The sequence below is a fragment of the Schistocerca americana genome, chromosome 3, assembly GCF_021461395.2.
Source record: "Schistocerca americana isolate TAMUIC-IGC-003095 chromosome 3, iqSchAmer2.1, whole genome shotgun sequence".
NCBI lineage: Eukaryota > Metazoa > Arthropoda > Insecta > Orthoptera > Acrididae > Schistocerca > Schistocerca americana.
Window position 1 is genome coordinate 832,635,887 of NC_060121.1, and position 21,863 is coordinate 832,657,749.

The window sequence follows — 21,863 nt, forward strand, 5'->3', positions numbered from 1 at the left end:
GTAAGGCCAACATAAAGTCAATGACAGAAATAAAACAAATACGATAAAAGTAAACGGTGCAACCATAACTCATGAGTACAAAAGATAATATTGCTTGAACGACTACATCCTACATGGCATTTTTGATGAAACAATTACCGCTCAACACAATCAAACCAACCCAGCACGTTCGAAACTAGACACGGGCACGTCAGAGTGACGCTACGGGAATGTATCACCGCAGTGAACTGTTGAGGTATGAATGCGGTGACCCTAATGTTTTGGGCTACTTATTATGGAAGACGTTGGCTTCAAGTTTGTGATGTAATGGAAACTCCCTTCTTCTTATACCTCCATGGCTACTACTATCATAGTTTTTACGATAAAGAAAGTCTCTGCCTAACTAATATAGCTCTCGTACAGATAAAATAAATGTTTCATACGCTTCGTTTTCTTTAACACAAATTCTGCTTTCATGTACAGCAAATTTTTGAAATAATTGGTTACACAAATAGTATTATTCACAAACACTAATGCGCTCAGACAGAAATTACAATTTTTATGCAAACTGGTTAGGTCTACGGTTACAGAAGAGTGGCGCATACTTCGGAATGTGCATGTCGTATTATGTACTCAGGTTAATAAACTTACAAATGAAAATTATTTTTGTGGTTTTATGTTCCGTAAGAGATTAACTTCAAGTAAATGTTATTGTCTTCACATAACTGTGTCGTTACAATCGCTCAAGGAAAAAGAGCCTTTAATTCAAATTTGCTTCTTGGTGGCATCATATGCTAAAACGGCACCTCTTCAGTATGGACAGCCTACGATTGTGGAAGTGGTCTCTGCGCCAATGCGTAAAAAGCGGTATTACAGATCAATGGGGCCTTCAACATAAGTTTGGCCGCCAGGTCTATGTTTTGCTAGTGGAGGTACACCATTCAGGAAATAAAACTCTCTACACCCACGCAATCTCTCGCCGATACCGTTTGGTCTCACTTCGTTCGCGAAAATTGGCGCGTGGTGCTGTTATCTCTGTTACCTGCATCTTCCGATCTCCGTCACCTTGACGTCAAATGTGCACCGAGTAGTCACAGGAGAGATCCGGTAGGGTCGCGAGAGGATGCACACGGCTACCTCGATTGCCGAAACCATTCGCGTTCGCGCTCTTCTCTGTAAGCCAACTGCTCACCACACGCCGATGCTACTTTAGCAGGAGTTGTGTCGCATGCTAAATCTGTAATGTCTGCATCACATGTCATTCATCTTTATGGTTCTACATACACAAAAAGTAGCTTACTTTGTGCGTCTCTGTTACTTCTGTGTGGCCTTTCCCTTTTCATAATTCTACTAACACTTCCTGGCTGAAACACTTGCTGTAGATTAAGTTCTTCGCTGCTGTGACGGTCAAGCAGCGAGGAAGATCTTTTAGACAATCTATTATTTATCTGAAGATAGTGGCAAGAATTTACATTTAGGGCAACAGGTCCGATAATCGCCATCAATAGCATTCCAGCAATTAATGTTGCCGTATTTGCCAACACCAGTAGCTTAGAACTAGATATCCCAGGAGCAGTGAAACAACTTAGTAAAAGTAAGTCTTTCGGTACAGACTGTGTACCAACTAGATTCCCTTCAGAGTACGCAGATGTAATGGCTCCATACTTAACAATAATATACAACTTCCCTCTCGACGAAAGATCCGTACCACAAGACCAGAATGTTTCAAAGGTCACACCAGTGTTCAGGAAAGTTAGGCGTAGTAGGAGGAACCCACTAAATTACATGACCTCATCATTAGCGCAGATATGTAGCAGAAATTTGGAACAAATATTGTGTTCGAACATTATGAACACTTCGAAGATAACGGTCTATTGACAAACAGCCAACACAGATTTAGAAAACATCGTTCTTATGTAACACAAGCAGCTCTTTACACACAAAATGGACTGAGTGCAATTGAGAGCGAATCTCTAATTGATTCCATACTTCTAGATTATCAGAAGGCTTCTCACACTGTACCTCATAAGCGTTTATTAATAAAATTGCGTGCTTATGGAATATCGTCTCAGTTATGCGACTGGATACGTTTTTTTCCTGTCAGAGAGGCCACAGTTGGTAGTAACTGATGGAAAGTAAAACAGAAGTGATTTACGGCGTCCCCCAAGGTAGTGTTACAGGTCGTCTGCTGTTCCTTATCGATATAAACTGCTTAGTAGACAATCTGAACAGTTGTCTTAGGTTCTTTGCAGATGATGCTGTCGTTTATCGTATAGTAAAGTCATCAGAAGATCTAAACAAATTGTCAAATGATTTACACAAGATATCTGCGTGGTGCGAAAATTGGCAATTGATCCTAAATAATGAAAAGCATGAGGTCATTCTCATGAGTGCTAAAACGAACCCGTTTAACTACGGTCACACCATAAATTAGTAAAATGTAAAGGCAGTAAATTTAATTAAATAACTATCAATTAAAATTACAAACTACTTAAGTTGGAAAGAACACATAAAAAATGTTGTGGGGAAGACAAACCAAAGACGTCGTTTTATTTGCAGAACACTGAAAATGTGCAAAAGATCTACTGAAGAGAATGTCTGTACTACACTTGTTCGTCCTCTTTTGGGCTAGTGCTGCGCGGTGTGGGTTCTTTACCAAATAGGATTAACGTAGTGCATCGAAAAAGTTCAAAGAAGAGCAGCACCTTTTATATTATCGAGAAATAGGTTAGAGAGTGTCACTGACATGCTACAAGAGTTGGATTGGTCATTAAAACAAAGCCGTTTTTCGTTGTAGTGAATCTTCTCTGGAAATTTCTGACACCAACTTTCTACGAGAAAATATTTTGTTGAAGGCAACCTACATACGGAGAAATGGTCATCATCAGAAAATAAGGGCAATCAGAGCTCGCACGAAAAGATGTAGGTGTTCGTTTTTCCGGGTGCAGTTCGAGAGTGGAATAATAGAGAATTATTGTGAAGGTGGTTCGACGAACCCTCTATCAGGTACTTAAGTTTGATTTGCAGAGTCTCCATGTCGATCCATGCAGACGTGATACCACTGAGACGAACTTCATTTACCACTCGCACACTGAGTTGTGACTCAATCATGGGTCACTTATAAACTGCACAAGGTTATATATCAAAAAATAAGCAAGACTAGTCACAGATGCACCTACTATTTTTCCTTACCTCCATTTTACTATAACATTGCAATTAACTTCCCGTCTTACGCAACTATTTGAATTACTTCTTTTATCTCATCGTTTGATCATTACTTCATTTATAGAGCTAGCGCGCAAACAAATTAGTACTACTGTAGTCGGTGTTGATTTTGTTTCGTATCTTGGCTACGATATTGTATTCACTATGCTCTTCAAAATACCTCGTTCGCATTCCTAATTTTCTGTTGCTTATTATGCATATACTCCCCCCTGGACCATGGACCTTGCCGTTGGTGGGGAGGCTTCCGTGCCTCAGCGATACAGATAGCGGTACCGTAGGTGCAATCACAACGGAGGGGTATCTGTTGAGAGGCCAGACCAACGTTTGGATCCTGAAGAGGGGCAGCAGCCTTTTCAGTAGTTGCAGGGGCTACAGTCTGGATGATTGACTGATCTGGCCTTGTAACACTAACCAAAACGGCCTTGCTGTGCTGGTATTGCGAACGGCTGAAAGCGAGGGGAAACTACAGTCGTAATTTTTTCCCGAGGGCATGCAGCTTTACTGTATGGATAAATGATGATGGCGTCCTCTTGGGTAAAATATTCCGGAGGTAAAATAGTCCCCCATTCGGATCTCCGGGCGGCGACTACTCGGGAGGACGTCGTTATCAGGAGAAAGAAAACTGGCGTTCTACGGATCTGAGCGTGGAATGTCAGATCCCTTAATCGGGCGGTGGGTTAGAAAATTTAAAAAGGGAAATGGATAGGATAAAGTTAGATATAATGGGAATTAGTGAAGTTCGGTGGCAGGAGGAACAGGACTTTTGCTCAGGTGAATACAGGCTTATAAATACAATATCAAATAGGGGTAATGCAGGAGTAGGTTTAATAATGAATAAAAAAAATAGGAGTTCGGGTAAGCTACTACAAACAGCATAGTGAACGCATTATTGTGGCCAAGATAGACACGAAGCCCATGACTACGACAGTAGTAAAAGTCTGTATGCCAACTAGCTCTGCAGATGACGAAGAAATTGAAGAAATGTATCATGAGATAAAAGAAATTATTCAGATAGTGAAGGGAGACGAAAATTTAATAATCATGGGTGACTGGAATTCGACAGTAGGAAAAGGAAGAGAAGGAAACGTAGTAGGTGAATATGGATTGCGGGGAAGAAATGAAAGAGGAAGCCGCCTGGTAGAATTTTGCACAAAGCACAACTTAATCACAGCTAGCACTTGGTTCAAGAATCATAAAAGGAGGTTGTATACATGGAAGAACCCTGGGGATACTGACAGGTTTCAGATAGATTATATAATGGTAAGACAGAGATTTAGGAACCAGGTTTTAAATTGTAAGACATTTCCAGGGGCAGATGTGGACTCTGACCACAATCAACTGGTAATGAGCTGTAGATTAAAACCGAAGAAACTGCAAAAAGGTGGAAATTTAAGGAGATGGGCCCTGGATAAACTGACTAAACAAGAGGTTATACAGAGATTCAGGGAGAGCATAAGGGAACAATTGACAAGAATGGGGGAAAGAAATACAGTAGAAGAAGAATGGGTAGCTTTGAGGGATGATGTAGTGAAGGCAGCAGACGACCAAGTAGGTAAAAAGACGAGGGCTAGTAGAAATCCTTGGGTGACAGAAGAAACCTTGAATTTAATTGATGAAAGGAGAAAATATAAAAATGCAGTAAATGAAGCAGGCAAAAAGGAATACAAACGTCTCAAAAATGAGATCGACAGAAAGTGCAAAATGGCTAAGCAGGCATTGCTAGAGGACAAATGTAAGGATGTACAGGTTTATCTCACTAGGGGTAAGATAGATACTGCCTACAGGAAAATTAAAGAGACCTTTGGAAAAAAGAGAACCACTTGTATGAATACTGCGTGAAGAGTTTGACAGAGCACTGAAAGACCTGAACCGAAACAAGGCCCCGGGAGTAGACAACATTCCATTAGAACTACTGACGACCTTGGGAGAGCCTGTACTGACAAAACTCTACCATCTGGTGAGCAAGATGTATGAGACAGGCGATACATTCAGACTACAAGGAGAATATAATAATCCCAATCCCAAAGAAAGCAGGTGTTGATAGATGTGAAAATTACCGAACTATCAGCTTAACAAGTCATAGCTGCAAAATACTAACACGAATTATTTACAGACGAATGGAAAAACTGGTAGAAGCCGACCTCGGGGAAGATCAGTTTGGATTCCGTAGTAATGTTGGAACACGTGAGGCAATACTGACCTTACGACTTACCTTAGAAGAAAGATTAAGGAAAGGCAAACCTACGTTTCTAGCATTTGTAGGCTTAGAGAAAGCTTCTGAAAATGTTGACTGGAATGCTCTCTTTCAAATTCTGAAGGTGGCAGGGGTAAAATACAGGGAGCGAAAGGCTATTTACAATTTGTACAGAAACCAGATGGCAGTTATAAGAGTCGAGGGACACGAAAGGGAAGCAGTGGTTGGGAAGGGAGTGAGACAGGGTTGTAGCCTCTCCCAGATGTTATTCAATCTGTATATTGAGCAAGCAGTGAAGGAAATAAAAGAAAAATTCGGAGTAGGTGTAAAGTCCATGGAGAAGAAATAAAAACTTTGAGGTTCGCCGATGACATTGTAATTCTGTCAGAGACAGCAAAGGACTTAGAAGAGCAGTTCAATGGAATGGACAGTGTTTTGAAAGGCGGATATAAGATGAACATCAACAAAAGCAAAACGAGGATAATGGAATGTAGTCGAATTAAGTCGGGTGATGCTGAGAGAATTAGTTTAGGAAATGAGACACGTAAATTAGTAAAGGAGTTTTGTTATTTGGGGAGCAAAGTAACTGATGATGGTCGAAGTAGAGAGGACATAAAATGAAGACTGGCAATTGCAAGCAAAGCGTTTCTGAAGAAGAGAAATTTGTTAATATCGAGTATAGATTTAAGTGTCAGGAAGTCGTTTCTGAAAGTATTTGTATGGAGTGTAGCTTTGTATGGAAGTGAGACATGGACGGTCAATAGTTCGGACAAAAAGTGAATAGAAGCTTTCGAAATGTGGTGCTATAGAAGAATGCTGATGATTAGATGGGTAGATCACATAACTAATGAGGAAGTGTTGATTAGAATTGGGGAGAGGAGGAGTTTGTGGCACAACTTGACAAGAAGAAGGGACCGGTTGGTAGGACATGTTCTGAGGCATCAAGGGATCACAAATTTAGCATTGGAGGGCAGCGTGGACGGTAAAAGTCGTAGTGGGAGACCAAGAGATGTCTACACTAAGCAGATTCAGAAGGATGTGGGATACAGTAAGTGCTGGGAGATGAAGGACCTTCCACAGGATAGAGTAGCATGGAGAGCTGCATCAAACCAGTCTCAGGACTGAAAACCACAACAACAACAAGAACAACCATGTACTTAACTGACTAAAAGTCTTCGTCTTCCTTACTGCCTTCATATCTAACTGCAACGTATAAACTTCTGCTTTCAACTTCTCTAATCCATCTGATTTAGGGGTCTAATATTTTCACTTAGACTGGTAGAATGCCGGTTTTATTTTTGTTGACGACACTATTCTCCTGAATACATCTACCATTAGTACGAAATATCTTACCAAAGAAGAGTCCCGTCATGAGTAAAAAGTACAGTAGAGATACATGTCCTCGGGAACTATAGTGTCTATAGGCCTCCTTCGCTTTGAGCTGTTCGGAGTATCGACATATGAAGGCTATGTTGGCTAATGTTACAGGGCGTATGTAAGATCCCCTTAACTTTTCTGTTGTCGTAAATAATTCACCTTGACTTTACTGGGTCAAAGAGGAATGAGTGCTCTGCATGAGTAGTGGATAAGATCGTTGACTCTGTATTTAGTCGTATCTGTGGTCGACTTATTAGTCAGTTGTACAGCTCTGGAGCATTCTTATGTACTGGTGCGAGTAGTTGAGGTTTTCGGAGAATGAGGCCTTTTTTCTGTGAATCTGAAAAAAGCTATCTGGAATACTTTATCATGGAGATTAAAACTCATTTATAATACTTTATCGTTCTTCATATTGACGGAGAGGATTTTGGAAGAATTTTAAATGTAACGAAGGCATACACAAGAATGAAATGTTTTTGTCAGGACTGTTGATTGAAGGAATTCTTTGATCGTCAGATAACTAATAACTTTAATGAGTAGTGTTAATTTGATCTCTTGTTTTTCATTAAGTCACAAATGTCTCCGTTGGTTCAAATGTTTGTAGTTTTTGTACTGGGAGAATTTTGTAATTGTTATAGTCTTCTTTTGCCGTGTAGTCAATAATGACAGTTTGATTTCTCAAGAACAATTTCCTTTAGACCAAAACCCACCTCCATTATTCATAGTAAAGTTCTGAATATTTTGTCGTGTTTGCGTGGCACCTTACGCCACACGAAGTCACAGATGGTTCCTGGCAAGTAAAACAAAAGAAATTAGTAGTAAGTAATTTATTTTCCTTTAGCTCCTCCATAAGCTGATTTGTATATGCTTTCGAGAACGTCCTTAACAAGAGGTAATCACTTTTATTTTGGGACAGGTCCCACCTTGCATTCTTGAGTAAACAGAGTGTGATCAGGATTGTCAGGTGTCGTGCGAGCTAGTACAATAATTTTCAGTGAACAGTGTTGATAATGTCAAGCAGTTATTTTCTTCCTAGGAAAGCAGTAATTTATTTCTGTGGATATTTCAAGTCAAGCATTGTACTGCATACCACGCAGAGTTCATAGTGTACTTCAGTATTGAGTTTTAATTATACAGTTTTCGTTGTCCATAGAATTAGTTTCTTTTGGCATGTAATTAGATTCATTTTATTTACTGTAAATTTTACATTTTATGAAATTTAAAGTTTTATCTCACTACATTGCTAACTTGCGCAACACAAGGTCAACCAACAATCTGGTTTGCTCAGCAACTAAATATGTTCTCTACAGTACACGTTACTTGAAGAGGGAATGTTTGATATCAATATATCCAATTTCCTCTCATACAGACAGTCTTTTATAGAAAGATTACAGTTACAATTTTAGAGACTGTTTTCCCTCCAAATTCGGCATGACGTGCTATTCCCCTTCAAGAACCACATGTTTGTCTGGTCTCTCTACAGACACCTTTCCGATGTGGTTGCACCTATTGTGCCGCTATCTGTATCGTTAAGGCACGCAAGCCGCCAATTGCAACAAGCTACATGTTTCAGTGGGGGTGAGGAGACACAGTGAATACCGTAATGGGGGCACAACACTTTTGATATTACACGGTACAAATTCCAGACTGGTAAGTCATGTACAGAAAAATTATGTTTGAGTCTAAGATACGAAGGTAATGGAAATATTATGTATAACACCAAAATTAAAAATTATAGTGGGAATGAGTTTCAGGAAGATTATCCTATCTATAAAGCGACTATAGTCTGAAGTGATAGACTTCACACATTATACAGATATCAAACGTTATGGGGAAAGGTGAATGGGAGCATTTGAGAACGTCATTTCTGTAGAAACGGTAGACAGCGAATACGCCTGAAGTACAGCTGCGGCCGTTCTGCAATTTAATGAGACTGGTACTTCAAGGGACAGAGAGCCACGACCAAAACCTCTTTATCTAAGAACTAATACTCATCTTTAATGATAGCGCACCATATAAACGAATTAACGTCATACAACGACGCTATGGAACGTTAAAAATACGTTATATCCATACTGAAATACGTAAATCTTCCTCTATAAGTAGTAAAGCCTGCACTACGCGAGATGAGTTGATGCGCACTTGCGTTTTACGAGCCAAAAGCCTTCATGAAAGAACCTTTTTACTGATAACCTTCTTCATATTTTTGACAAAATTATATGAAAATTGTTTATTTCTCATTGATTACACAAATTGGTGACAAGATTGTTTCGGCATAAGTGTTGCTTTTGACATTACATTCATAAATTATTTTACTTTACGTCCATATAATAATACTACGAGATTTTATCTTGTATTTTAATTATCTGCAGTTAGAGTGACGTCCGTAAATAATCTTGGAGCGTTATGTCATTTATGAACAACGTTGTTAACATCGGTCATGTAATTACTTTCTATAGAAGAATAATGGTGAAAATTCTTGTCATATTTTGGCAGTTGTAAAATAACGAATCGTTCCAATGATGTTTGATGTTTACAAGTGGATTATATAGATTATATACTGGTTGGACGGAGGTGTTTTTGTCAGATATATTATGCATTGTGCAGGCGTACTATCTTAATGCTGTCTATTGTTTTTTGTCTATCGTGTTGTTACTATCCCTTTTCCTTTTTCTATTATGTTCATAAAATTTTCCAGATAATGTCTGTGTTTGAGGACCGCCCGTTTGTTTAAAATGTCATTCGGATATCTTTTCGTGTGTGCATAAATTTCCAGTTATTCCAAAATGTTCAAGTTTTGACCTTTTGGTATCCTATGCACAATTATCATAGCGTTTTCAAATATGCTCGCTCTATGATTTTTATTTTTTAACTGTAGGTAAAAAATTTTTATGGTTGCTTTCGCAATCTCTCGTGTATTCTTTACGTCTGATACTATGAATATGTCCGGTTTGTATAATCTCAAAGGACTATTACATAGACGTAGAATCAAATGATATATAAATGTAATGTAACGTGTGCAGTATTTATGCCTATGTAGGGCTAGGCCCTCCGTCATTTGTACGTTCCGTCCAAGGTACGAACGGGTCAGTAGCAGCAGCCGTAGCGTTTTCTACCCGTTGCTGTTCCGACTGCTGGAAGCCTACTTTTAAGCTTTCTCAGTTAATCATTTTCTTATCTGACTGTTAAATTTCCAAGTCGCACTGGGCGTTCAGTCTCCTGATTGCTGTCATTAAAGCTTTCCTGTGGACTCTGCTGTTCTGCCCGAGATTGAATCCCACTAGGAGCGGTTGTCGGATTATTTTCCGCCCCTTCGTGCTCAAATTGCCTTTCGTTCTTGAAATGATCGGCCTCAGGGACTTGAGTTGCAGTCTGTGCGGCCTGTGTTGGTTGTGCTGGGTTATTTGCTCTGTCGCCATTTCCAAAGTTATTTCCCGTGGAATCTGGAAGTTACCTCCGTTGCGACCGAGTGCCGGATTCCAGGGAACGCTAAGCTGATATTGCATGTCACGGTTAATAAGATTCTGTGTGACCTTTACTTCAATGGATTCTTTAGTAATAGCTGTGTGTCTGTGTCAGAACCTTGACATCATCATAATTCGTCGAATGATTTACTTCCAGTCAATGTTCCGGTAAAACTGACTTGGAAACTGTTTGAGGCCGTTGTGTCACTAGCGGCCCTTACACCTAATGTCAACTGTCCTGGTGATCTAGCCGATATATGACATACAACATTGACATCGTACGTGGTAAATTCGCGGTTTCTGTTGGCCCGTACCATCCTTCCACTCCGTAACAGAGCCTTAATCTTTGGTGGTGCGCAGGAAATGCTCCTGATGTTATATTTGTGAAGAATTCTGCTGATTTTGGCAGATACTGATCCGCCAGTGAAAGAAATATATTTCTTTCTTTCACTTGTGAACTTGAAAATGAGTTCCGGCAGTTAAACTTTCTTGATCTTACTGTTACGATATTAGACGACAAAATCAGTATCAATATCTTCCGTAAAGAAACCAGTTCTGGTCAAATTATACCCTTCACTTCAGTACACCTACATTCTCGCAGAAAAGCCTTTTTTAATTGAGCTATCCATAGAGCCCCCTCCAGCATCCTTTCTAGTGAAAATCTCAAATCCGATATCGGCCTGAATAAAACTATCGCAACCAATAATGGTTATGACCCTTCCGTAGTAGATAATATTTTTAGTAATAAAACTAATAAGACAATCACCACTCTAGACATTTTAATAATGAATCTAATGAAAAGAAAAAAAATTCTCTTTGTCATTTCTGGGTCCACTTTATCACAAATATAGCGTTTGCTTCAAAATAAGTATAAATGTAGAGTAGCCTGCTCCACTAATAATTGCTTAAAAAACAACGTCATACATAAATTGAAATCTACGTTTCACCTCCTAGTGTTTATAAGATACGACAACTGTCCCGCCCGTTACAGAGGGCAAACAGGCCGATCTATTTCGATAAGATTCATTTAACACGTTATAGGGAAAAAGGGCACTAATGTTCGTAATTCAACTTCCGCTGATCATTTATTAATCACAGGGCATAATCCTAAAGATGTAAAAGACGTCCAGATCTTGCACTCAGAGAAAAAACACTTTACGCTTAACACCTTAGAAGAGGTAGAAATTTGTAAGCACCTGTCTCTGTGGAGGACGGTCTCATTCTTAAGGAATAGTTGCAATCACACAACAAAAATTTTTCCAGGGTATAGAGCCGCTAGATGAAATTTTCTGGACAGTAATACTCTCCTCAATGTAGACTCCTAAACATCGTTTTTCCTTCCAATCTCATGTTTTCTCAGTATATTATATGAACTGTATTTTGTAAAAGAAGTCTATTAATTGCGTTGTAACTTTCACGCACTGGCTCCTGTTTGTTACAGTAATGTTTAAACCTGTCATTGCTATACCTCTTTTACTCTTCAGCTGTCTGTCTTTCGATTACTTCCTGCTAGATGGCGCGAATCTGTTTTCGTGTCCACCTCATGGATGCCTCTACGTGTTAACCGTTAAGTCTGACGGTAGCGGATGTATTATGCCGCTCTTGGTCCTAAGCGATCTTACTGTTTTCATTATAGTCCATGGAGTATTTTATCTGGTTGACAATTTATGTTATACTTTTAGATTTTAGCTTTATTCCTATGACATTTCCGTTTGACGAGAGCACTTTTGCTCAGACGCTTTAAACCATAGTTTGATTACATGTAAGTACATTCTATTTTTACGTAATATATGGAAGTAATCCTACTGAGTGACTATTATTTCCGTCCATGTCATTATATTTTTAGATATTCCATGTAACTTTTTACTCCGATGAAGATTGCCCCAATACAATCGAAACCGTGGTCAATTGACAAAATATTGTGCAACCGAAGTAGCTGTATATACGTCCTGTAATTAAATAGCGTACGGTTGCTGGCTCACAGCCAATAAAATGCTTAAAATTTTAATGAAGAATTAAATAAAATGAGGAAAAACCATGACTGAATCTAACATTTTGGCTCCATCTGCAAATAATTGCCCCGATTTTAAGTTTTTCTTCTCAGTTCACTGCAGAATTGCTGCTCGGAAGTACAACCTTTCGAGGAACCTAGTAGTGCGTCGAGATTATGTATATTATACACAAAGAAATCATAATGTACTGCAGAAGGTAAGTGTTCTGCATGTTCTGGAGTAAGAAGGTATGTGACGGACAATGCTTCCCTCATGACAAGTGTGACCGTCTAGAGGGATATTGGAGTGATTTAAAACTATGAAGCGTATGTCGTGTTACTGAAGGATATGTCAGCTTCCAGAGACATTGCCTGCAATCCCTCATAGATCAGAGGACACTGAGTATACTGTGTTCTGTAAAGGGTACAGTATGCCACGAGTGCCTGCTGCCGTCGAAATTTGATATCAGAACAGAGGCACAAAGGAGACTTCGTCGCGCGCACACGGAGGAGGAATGCCTGTTATAGCTCTTGAAGTGGTGTCCGAGGTATTTAATTCAGTTCCGTCGTGATTCACAGAAACGGTATTAATGCTGTATCACTGGCACTTCCCACAAACATGAGAGGAGGTTCTGCGTATACATACATGAAGGATGTTTCAGATGACAAACTATCCTATTGTATCGTTTACAGGACTTATGAAAGCGTCGTGGGTGTAGAAGCTCGTGTAATAATGCCTGGAAGCAGTCTCAGAATAGACTACCTGTACCTTGCTGTACGCGGTACAGGTCAGTCATCTATTATGGATATTCTGCAGAGAGTAAATCCAGGAATAGAACAGAGAATACGATGTAAGGTCGGATGGTATCAGTTGTTATTAGCACTGAAGGAACAAACGAGACATAGAACACTATTGGCATGTCTGACTCACAGTTCCACCTCACTTGTATATTTGCTGAGTTCCGATACCTTTATTTGCACAAACTCTAAAGATATATGGACACAAGTAAAAGAGCAGATAGTATTCCGCAGAAGAAATTATGGTAGATTCATCACTACGTAAGAACCAACTGCTCCGAATGTCATGTACTTCTAGGAAAACTGAAGAGTCGAGTAAAACACAGCTACAATCAAGGAAAGAAAATGTCAGTTCTGAACCGATCTCCGATAAAGATCTAAAAGAAGAAATCGAAACCAAGATAACGAAGAGCTGTAAAACAGTGAAATACCCATTCAAGAAGCCTCCCAAGCAAAGCTCTAGTTGCAAATCTTCAACAGTTTTAGCTATAGTATAAAAAGTTAAGTTTTTGATGATGTTTTAAAAAATTACATGTTTTAAGAGTATTTTATTAAAAACGCCAAAGACACGTAAAATACTGGAAGATAATATTTTCATTAACGTGTAAAGGATTCCTGGTGCTGTTGTTTCGTATATGTGGGTCTCACCATCATCTGTTTCTGTTTTTCAGTTGTTCTATCCCCCTGAATGTGTTTCTAATTACTTCATAATTTAAGAATTTAAGTGATTTATAAATGTGAATATTCTGGCTAAAGATTTTTCAGGTTTTTTTTTGTTGTAACTGGATCAGTTTCTTTTAGCTTGTGATGATTTCTACACATTTAACTTGCGTGTGTACGAAAATTTCTACTTTGAAACACGTATGTAACATAGCAGCGATGGCGAGGCATTGTAGCATCTGTGACCAGAGAGTATGCGCTTGACCGCGCGAGTGTTGCGAGCGGTTCTCAGTCTGTCAGTAGTCGTTGCGAGTCTGTCAGTTAGTCGTTGCGAGTCTGTAGCTCTGTCTAGTTGAGAGCAGTACTCTGTCAGTAGTCGTCGCGTGCAGTACGCTAATAGTCGTCATGCAGAGCGGTCGGTCAGTAGTAGCAGCCCAGTGCGGTTGTGTGATGTAGGCGGTCGGCAACACTGGTCAAGATGGTGAATAAGGTATACTATTAATTAATATAATCATTAGATAATGTAAAAATTTATTTATTGTAATTATTCTCCAACAAGTCCCCCAATAATAATTTTTATTTCAAAAGCATTTTCTCAAAAATTTAATTTTTTATTGAACTAAAGATTTCGTTGCACTTCCCATTTCATTCCACTTCTTTTGAAGAAAAATTTCACTAAAATCACAAAAAAAGAGAATATTATTATTTGCAATGCAGTTCCTCCAAGCGGTGCGCAACAACAAGAGCAGAAATGTGACATCCATTTATTCTGAGGTAAGACTTTAATTGTGATTGTTTTACACAGGGCCAAAGACCGATATTTCGGTTTAATTAAATTTTCTTATCACTGAATGGACTTTAATTTTTCATGAGGAATTTATATTTGAGTCAGATTGCGATTATCAGTTTTATTGTCATTAAATTTAATTGCAGGGAGGTTACGTTTGGACGTTTGGCTCCTATTCATTTATTATTTCTGTATTTAAAATTTTGTGGGGTGGTTACACTTGGCGACACCCAGTCCAGGATCGTATTTCGTTGAGAGTCTTTTGAGCAACAGTCAGATATCTGCTCTTATTTGCTTAAGTATAATTAGAATTTGGCGCAACGCTTTTATTAATCTTGTGACTTTCTTTCTACAGGTCAACGGCAATTCGTTGCTCTGTTGTATTTGTGTGTTGGTTTTGCATTTGTGCTTATTGTTTTGTGAATATTTGTGACTGTTGTAAAAATGCCGCGAAAGACTATGAATAGTGTATCGCGAGGTATTGTGAATGAATTTACCGACTCAAACAACGTGACTGATAATAATTGTGACACGCAGAGTAATGATGACAATCCTGCGTTCACTAACAATCAGTGCATTCCAACCACTAGTGATGACTTTTACCCTGATGATGAACAAACGAACCCAATTGTCTCGTCTGTTAATTTGACGACAATTGATGACGCGGGACGCCCTATTATAATGAGCGCTGCCCAGCTTAACACACCCGATTTGGAAAACTCAAGTAACGTACAGACGAATTTGTGTAATGAAAATGAACAGGATACACAAAGTACGACGGATTTATTTAATTCCGAAATAGTGAGTGACAGTGTAGGTCCGACTGATAAACCTTTCTGTAAATTACAGAATGACCAAATGGTCACGCAAAACGAGAAAATTCCAGATCCACCACTAAACAGCACAGAGAATATAAACGCTAGTTTTGACTTGGTACGAATTATGAGAAGTTTGCTACAACAGCAAAGTGAGAAAATAGACAACAGTAGTAAAGATCTCAAACAACAACTTAGTGCAGATATCAAACAACAGAGTGAGAAAACAGACAACAATTTCAGACAACTTAGGGAAGATAACAAACACTTAAATGAGAAACTTGACAATAATGACGAAAATCTCAAACAACTTAGTGAACAGGTCAGACAACAGAATGAAAAATTAGACGACAATTCCAGACAGCTTAGTGAACAAATTAGAGCTGTTGCCGCGCAGTGCCATGACACTAAGGAACAGTTGCGCGTGGAAATTGAGGCTTGTTCACAAAAAAATAGCGAAGAAATTAAGTCTGTTGCGCAAGAATTAAGGGAAATGCAGACAGCCGCAACAGAAACACTCAGAGACGAAATTAGCGAAGTCGCTAAACAATGCTCTGAAAAAGCTACACAATTACGGGACGAGTTTAAAGCAATAACGGTAGAACTTTCGCGCACAATGGACGCAAAGATAGACGCGAAATTCGAACAGCAGAACACTCAGATTAACGAGCGCTTTAATCAGCACATACAGAACAGTGATACGCGTTTCCGCAAATTTATTCTAGATCAAAATAAAGTCAAACGTCAGGTTATGGAAACAATCACTGCACAAAGACAAGAGGACAAACGTAAAATATTCGCGAAAGCGAAGACGTATGTAGACAATAATATTACTACAGTGTCTGACAAAATTAATACCATAGAACAATTGAACGCGGAATTACGGGATGAAATTTCTGACCTTAAATCAAAAACAGATACACACACAGTAAATATTCAAACAGTGACAGATAGATTCGAACAATTAGATCTAACACAGGATTGTGATGTTATCAAAGCTGATGTTAAAAAACTAAGCGAAACTACGCGCAAGTTGCAAAAACAGATTAATGCGTCTGATTCTAAAACCGATGATCAGGTTAAAATACTGACTGAAAAATATGATGAATTGGCCAGTCGTATTGATGTTATCGAAAATACTAATGACAATAAATCAGACGATACTGCACCGGTTTCATTTAACCAAACACCTGAATTTCAAAATTTACAGCAGACGATTAATGAGATCGATTCATCTAACAACACGTTACGTAGGAAGTTATCAAATTTACAACAAGAAGTAACAGAGATGAAAAACATTTCAGTTAATAACATGCCACAACAGACGCCACTTTATGAATATGAGTCAGACTCACGCAGTGCGTATAATTTGGGTAATCTACAGAGAGTACGGGACTTAGATTCCGATCAACCACAGTTCAATAGATTCTCTTACGATCCTGAACCTGTTCTATCACACAGAGATGATAATTTCGACTACAAACATTTTCTGTCAGTGAGAAAGTTTAAAGTTTTTAAAAACGATAGAACGCAGATTCACCCATTGGATTGGATTCAACAATTTAGCTTTGCTCTTCCACCGACTTGGCCTGTAACACACAAACTTGAATTTATTTGCAGTTTTTTGGAAGGCGAACCGGCAACTCGTATGAGACCGATCGCGAGACAGTGTTACTCGGTAGAGGAATTTCAGAATGCTTTTCTGTCAGCGTACTGGTCGAAGACGACACAGCGCGGAATTAAAGATCAGTTAATTAGTTTGCCGAATTACGAGAACTCAAATTTTCCGAGTGTGACGCAATTTTTTGAGCACATGGTACAACAAAACCAATACCTGAGTGAACCGTACAGTGAATCCGCACTGATACAATTATGCATTTCCAAATTACCACGGTCATTACGAGTGTCACTTCTAACAGGTCAGCAAAAAGAAAATATTTCAGCGTTTAGAGATCTTTTACAGCTCTTGGAAGTACAGCAATCTGATTATTCTTTTGTAAACAAAAACTTTTCGTGTAACAACCAAGGTCAACAACAGTACTACAATTATGATCAGGGACGTAATTTCAATCGGAAAGATAACAGACGCTTTAGGAACGACAACTACCAAAACTTTAATAACAGGCAAAATTCTAATTATCAATACCGTCAAAATTTTCAGCAACAGGAACAACACTTTAGTAACAATAGAGGTGTTTCACAACAACAACATCAAAACCAGCCGGTTTGCATACCTAACCAACAATGGAATACACAAGGTCAACCAGGCTTTAATGTTTCGCCGCGTGGACGTATAGCCCCTGGTCCAACAAATAGTAACGCACGGGAGCAGAGAAACAACTATGTACAAAGAAGACAGTATTTCAATTCCCATCGCAATACACCGTATAGGAATGACTATTACGACAGACGTAAAAACGATGAGCACAATTACCAGCGTACATATAATAACAGTCGGTCTCACCAACAGCAAAATCATACGCAAGAACATATTCTCATGAATGAACCCGACAGTAGGTACCATCCAGAGCGTAACATGTCTGGAAGAAGTAATAGAACTGTTCAAATAGTAGAAATGCCACAGAATCCTCCTAATAATAATAACACGTCAGATAGAATCTGACTAGATACTGCACAGGACGCATCTTCTAATAACACAAGCACTACCTTTGACACGCAAAATGTTGTTCACGAAAATGTAATTACTTTTGACGATATCAGAGACACTCTCTTGCAGGAAAGACCAGTTGTTCAGAAAACTATTTCACATCCTGTTATCGAAATTAAAATTGGATCATCGAAATTTTCAGCAGTAATCGATTCCGGATCACCTATATCAGTAATTAATGAGGAGACTTTCAATGAGTGCAACAAAGAGAATACCTATCCGACATTACCTTTAGGCAAAATGAAAGTGAAAGGAGCAGTACCGAGTAAAGGAGTAGACGTTAAATTACAGACGCATTTATCATTTTGTATTGGAGGTCATACTTTTCACTCTAATTTTTGGATTGTTCCTTTATTGACAACAGACGTTATTTTAGGTACGAATTTTCTGGTACAACACGACGCAGTTATTGATTTTCAGAATTCTTATTTAATGTTAAAGGATGAAAATGTACAACTTGCTTTAGAATTTCAGCACTCACTATCTGCGGAAGAGCAAGCAATTAACCGCACAGAGGTCATTTCCGCAACACGTGACATAGACTGTAATCCCACATTGTTCACGGATACGTACGTACACAACTATAATACTCCAGACGAAGCTGACTTCGACGTAATGCAATTGATTTCTGATAAGGTTAAAGAGAGCAGTGCAACTGCAGACGACGAGCGAACGCAATTACACAAAATTCTTTTACAGCAAGCTCCAGTTTTCGACAACATTCCTGGTACTATGTCCGGATTTATGTATGAATTTCAAGTCAAGCAGCACGATACATTTAAAGCAAAGCATTATCCCATTCCATATATTCACAGAGAACAAGTTAAAAAAGAATTGCAGGATATGCTTGATCAAGGAATTATTGAACCAGCAGTTAGTCCGTACATAAACCCGCTACATATTGTTAAGAAAAAAGATGGCTCACTTCGCCTTGTACTTGATTCTCGTCACATTAATGACATTATTATTAATGAAACAGATCGACCACAGACACTAGAGGAACTTTTACAGAAATTTCATGGTACAGCTATTTATTCTACATTAGATTTGAAATCGGGATTTTGGCAAATTCAACTTCATCCGAACTGCAGAAAATACACCGCTTTTCTCTGTTTTGGCGACTGTTATCAATTTTGCAAATTACCGTTCGGCTTAACTATTTCTTCTGCAGCTTTTATTCGCGGTTTGAACACAATACTTCCAACAGAACTTAAGGACAGAATCACGACGTATGTAGACGACATTCTTATAGCAGAAGCTAATTGGTCTGAACACAATCTGATTCTTGAACAACTGTTACAAACTTTTTATGCACAAGGACTTACAGTTAATCTTAGTAAATCGCACTTTGGCAAAACTTCCATAAAATTTCTTGGACACGTAATTTCAGCAGAAGGCATTGCACCTGATCCGGAAAAACTTCAAGCTTTACGTGACATTACCGTTCCTACGACGAAGAAGCAATTACGCAGTTTTTTGGGCTTAATTAACTTTTTTCGTAAATTTATTCACCATTCTGCTTTAGACACGCCTAGACTATGCCAATTAACAGGTAAAAACAGTATTTGGTCTTGGGATAAGCAAGCACACTCTGAATTCATGAACCTGAAACATGCTTTGTTGAATGCACCACTATTATCGCACCCAGATCTTACTAGAAATTTTTCCATTGCCACCGACAGTTCCAACACCGCCTTAGGCGTACATATTTTCCAGGAAATTGAAGAAGATGGTTCAATAGTAATTAAAAACATCGCATTTGCAAGCCGCATTTTGTCACCTGCTGAACGAAATTACTCCGTTACAGAACTTGAAACATTATGTGTTGTATGGGCTTTTACGAGATTTCGGCACTTTCTTTATGGCAGACATACCACCGTTTACACAGACCATAGAGCGATACAATTTTTACTTTCGGCCAAATTCACGCACGACAGATTAAGCAGATGGAAACTATATTTACAGGAATTTAATTTTACAATAGTTCACATTCCCGGTACGCAAAATGTTATAGCAGACGCACTATCGCGTTCTCTCGGCAACAATCAGCAAGACGTAGCAACCAACTTCTGCAAAACAAATTTCAGTGTCATGTACATTCAGCAAGTTGCATTTGAAAATTTTATTTCATCGTCATTACAGGACATAGCACAAGAACAAAACAAAGACAATGTGTGGAAAGAAATTAAACAGCTTTGGCAAGATAAGAATAATGTTACGATTAGAAACCACTACACTGTACGCAATGACATTCTGTTTCGCCGCTCTCATCCTGATAGCAACAATTGGTTATTATGCATTCCTGACGAACTGGTTAACAAACTAATTTGGTACACTCATTTAAGTTACGCACATTACGGAGCAAGAAAATGTTTTCTTATACTGAGACAGAACTGTTACTTTACCAACATGGAGAAACGTATACGACGAGTTTTAGCGTCTTGTAAAATTTGCCAGAAAGCTAAATCAGACACCACTACACATATTCCTCCTTTATATCCCATTATACCTGTTAAATTAAGACACATGGCCGCAGTAGATATTTTTGGTCCGATTCCCAGAACTAACAGAGGTTTTTGCTACATTTTTGTCGCAGTTGAGCTCACTTCAAAATTTGTTACTTTCACTCCATTACGCAAAGCTACTGCTAAAACTGTTTCGAAAGCATTTGTAAAACATTTTCTATCTCATGTAGGGCATGTAATGAAAGTAATTTCTGATAATGGATCACAATTTCGTAGTAGCGTATGGACACGCATGTTACGAGCCAGAAACATTTCTCCGATCTATATATCCAAGTACCACGCTTCTTCGAACCCTTGTGAAAGATTAATGAAGGAAATTGGTAAACTGTGTAGAATATACTGCCACAAAAGACATATTGATTGGGATACACACATACTCTCATCCCAAGATGTAATTAATTCCATTCCAAATGAATCCACTATGCTATCTCCGACTGTTATACTGAAAAACGTTGAACCACCGAACAAAATTAAAGAATTAATAGAATTTCCCAAAAGTCGTCGCCTACGACACCACGAAATAATTGACATTGCGCTGAACAACATCAAACGTGCCGCAGAGCGCCGGAGAAGACAGCAAAAACAGGTTTGTACACGCCGCGTCTTTCACGTTGGACAGAAGATATTGATACGTACACACTATTTATCCAGTAAATTAAAAGGTAAGTGCAGTAAATTTGAACTTCTATACGCAGGTCCATATCGGATTCGCAGCATCCCTCACCCCAATGTTGTACATGTCGAAACTTTGAGAACTAGAAAATCGAAAGGCAATCACCATATATCAAACATTAAACCGTTTATTGAGTGAAACCACTGTATGATTCAACACACTATGATGTCTTTTACTAATGCAATTAATTCGCCTGACTAATTACTGATGATTATCGTATTTTTTCTTGGCAAGTGCCCGGCAAGGTAAGGTTAGCAGGTCGCTTTTCTTGTCGTTACACATCAGACCGTGCATATTTTTCCTGATGAACTTACGTATTTTATGACTAATTATGCAATGTTAGCTAATGACATGTTAATTTCATTACATTTTTTCCTCATTAAAGGCTTTAATTCTCGCCTCTATTAACTACACTACATACAAGCTGAACACAACGAACGTCACATTTGTCTCTTTTATGTACGATTATATTCCAGTTTTGTTTATATGCACTGTGAAATAGTTAAGATATAACACACACCAGTCGACGTTGACATTTTTTTTTTTTTGCCCTATGACATCTCAACATCGTGACTGTTTCACATTTTTTTTTTTTTTGCTGCTGCATCGTATTATTCTGTGTACATTTTTGCATCTGAACACTGTCAATGTCTTTGACACGTTACGTTTTCTGTCATGTTATGCTGTATGCTTAATTGTGTCACCATA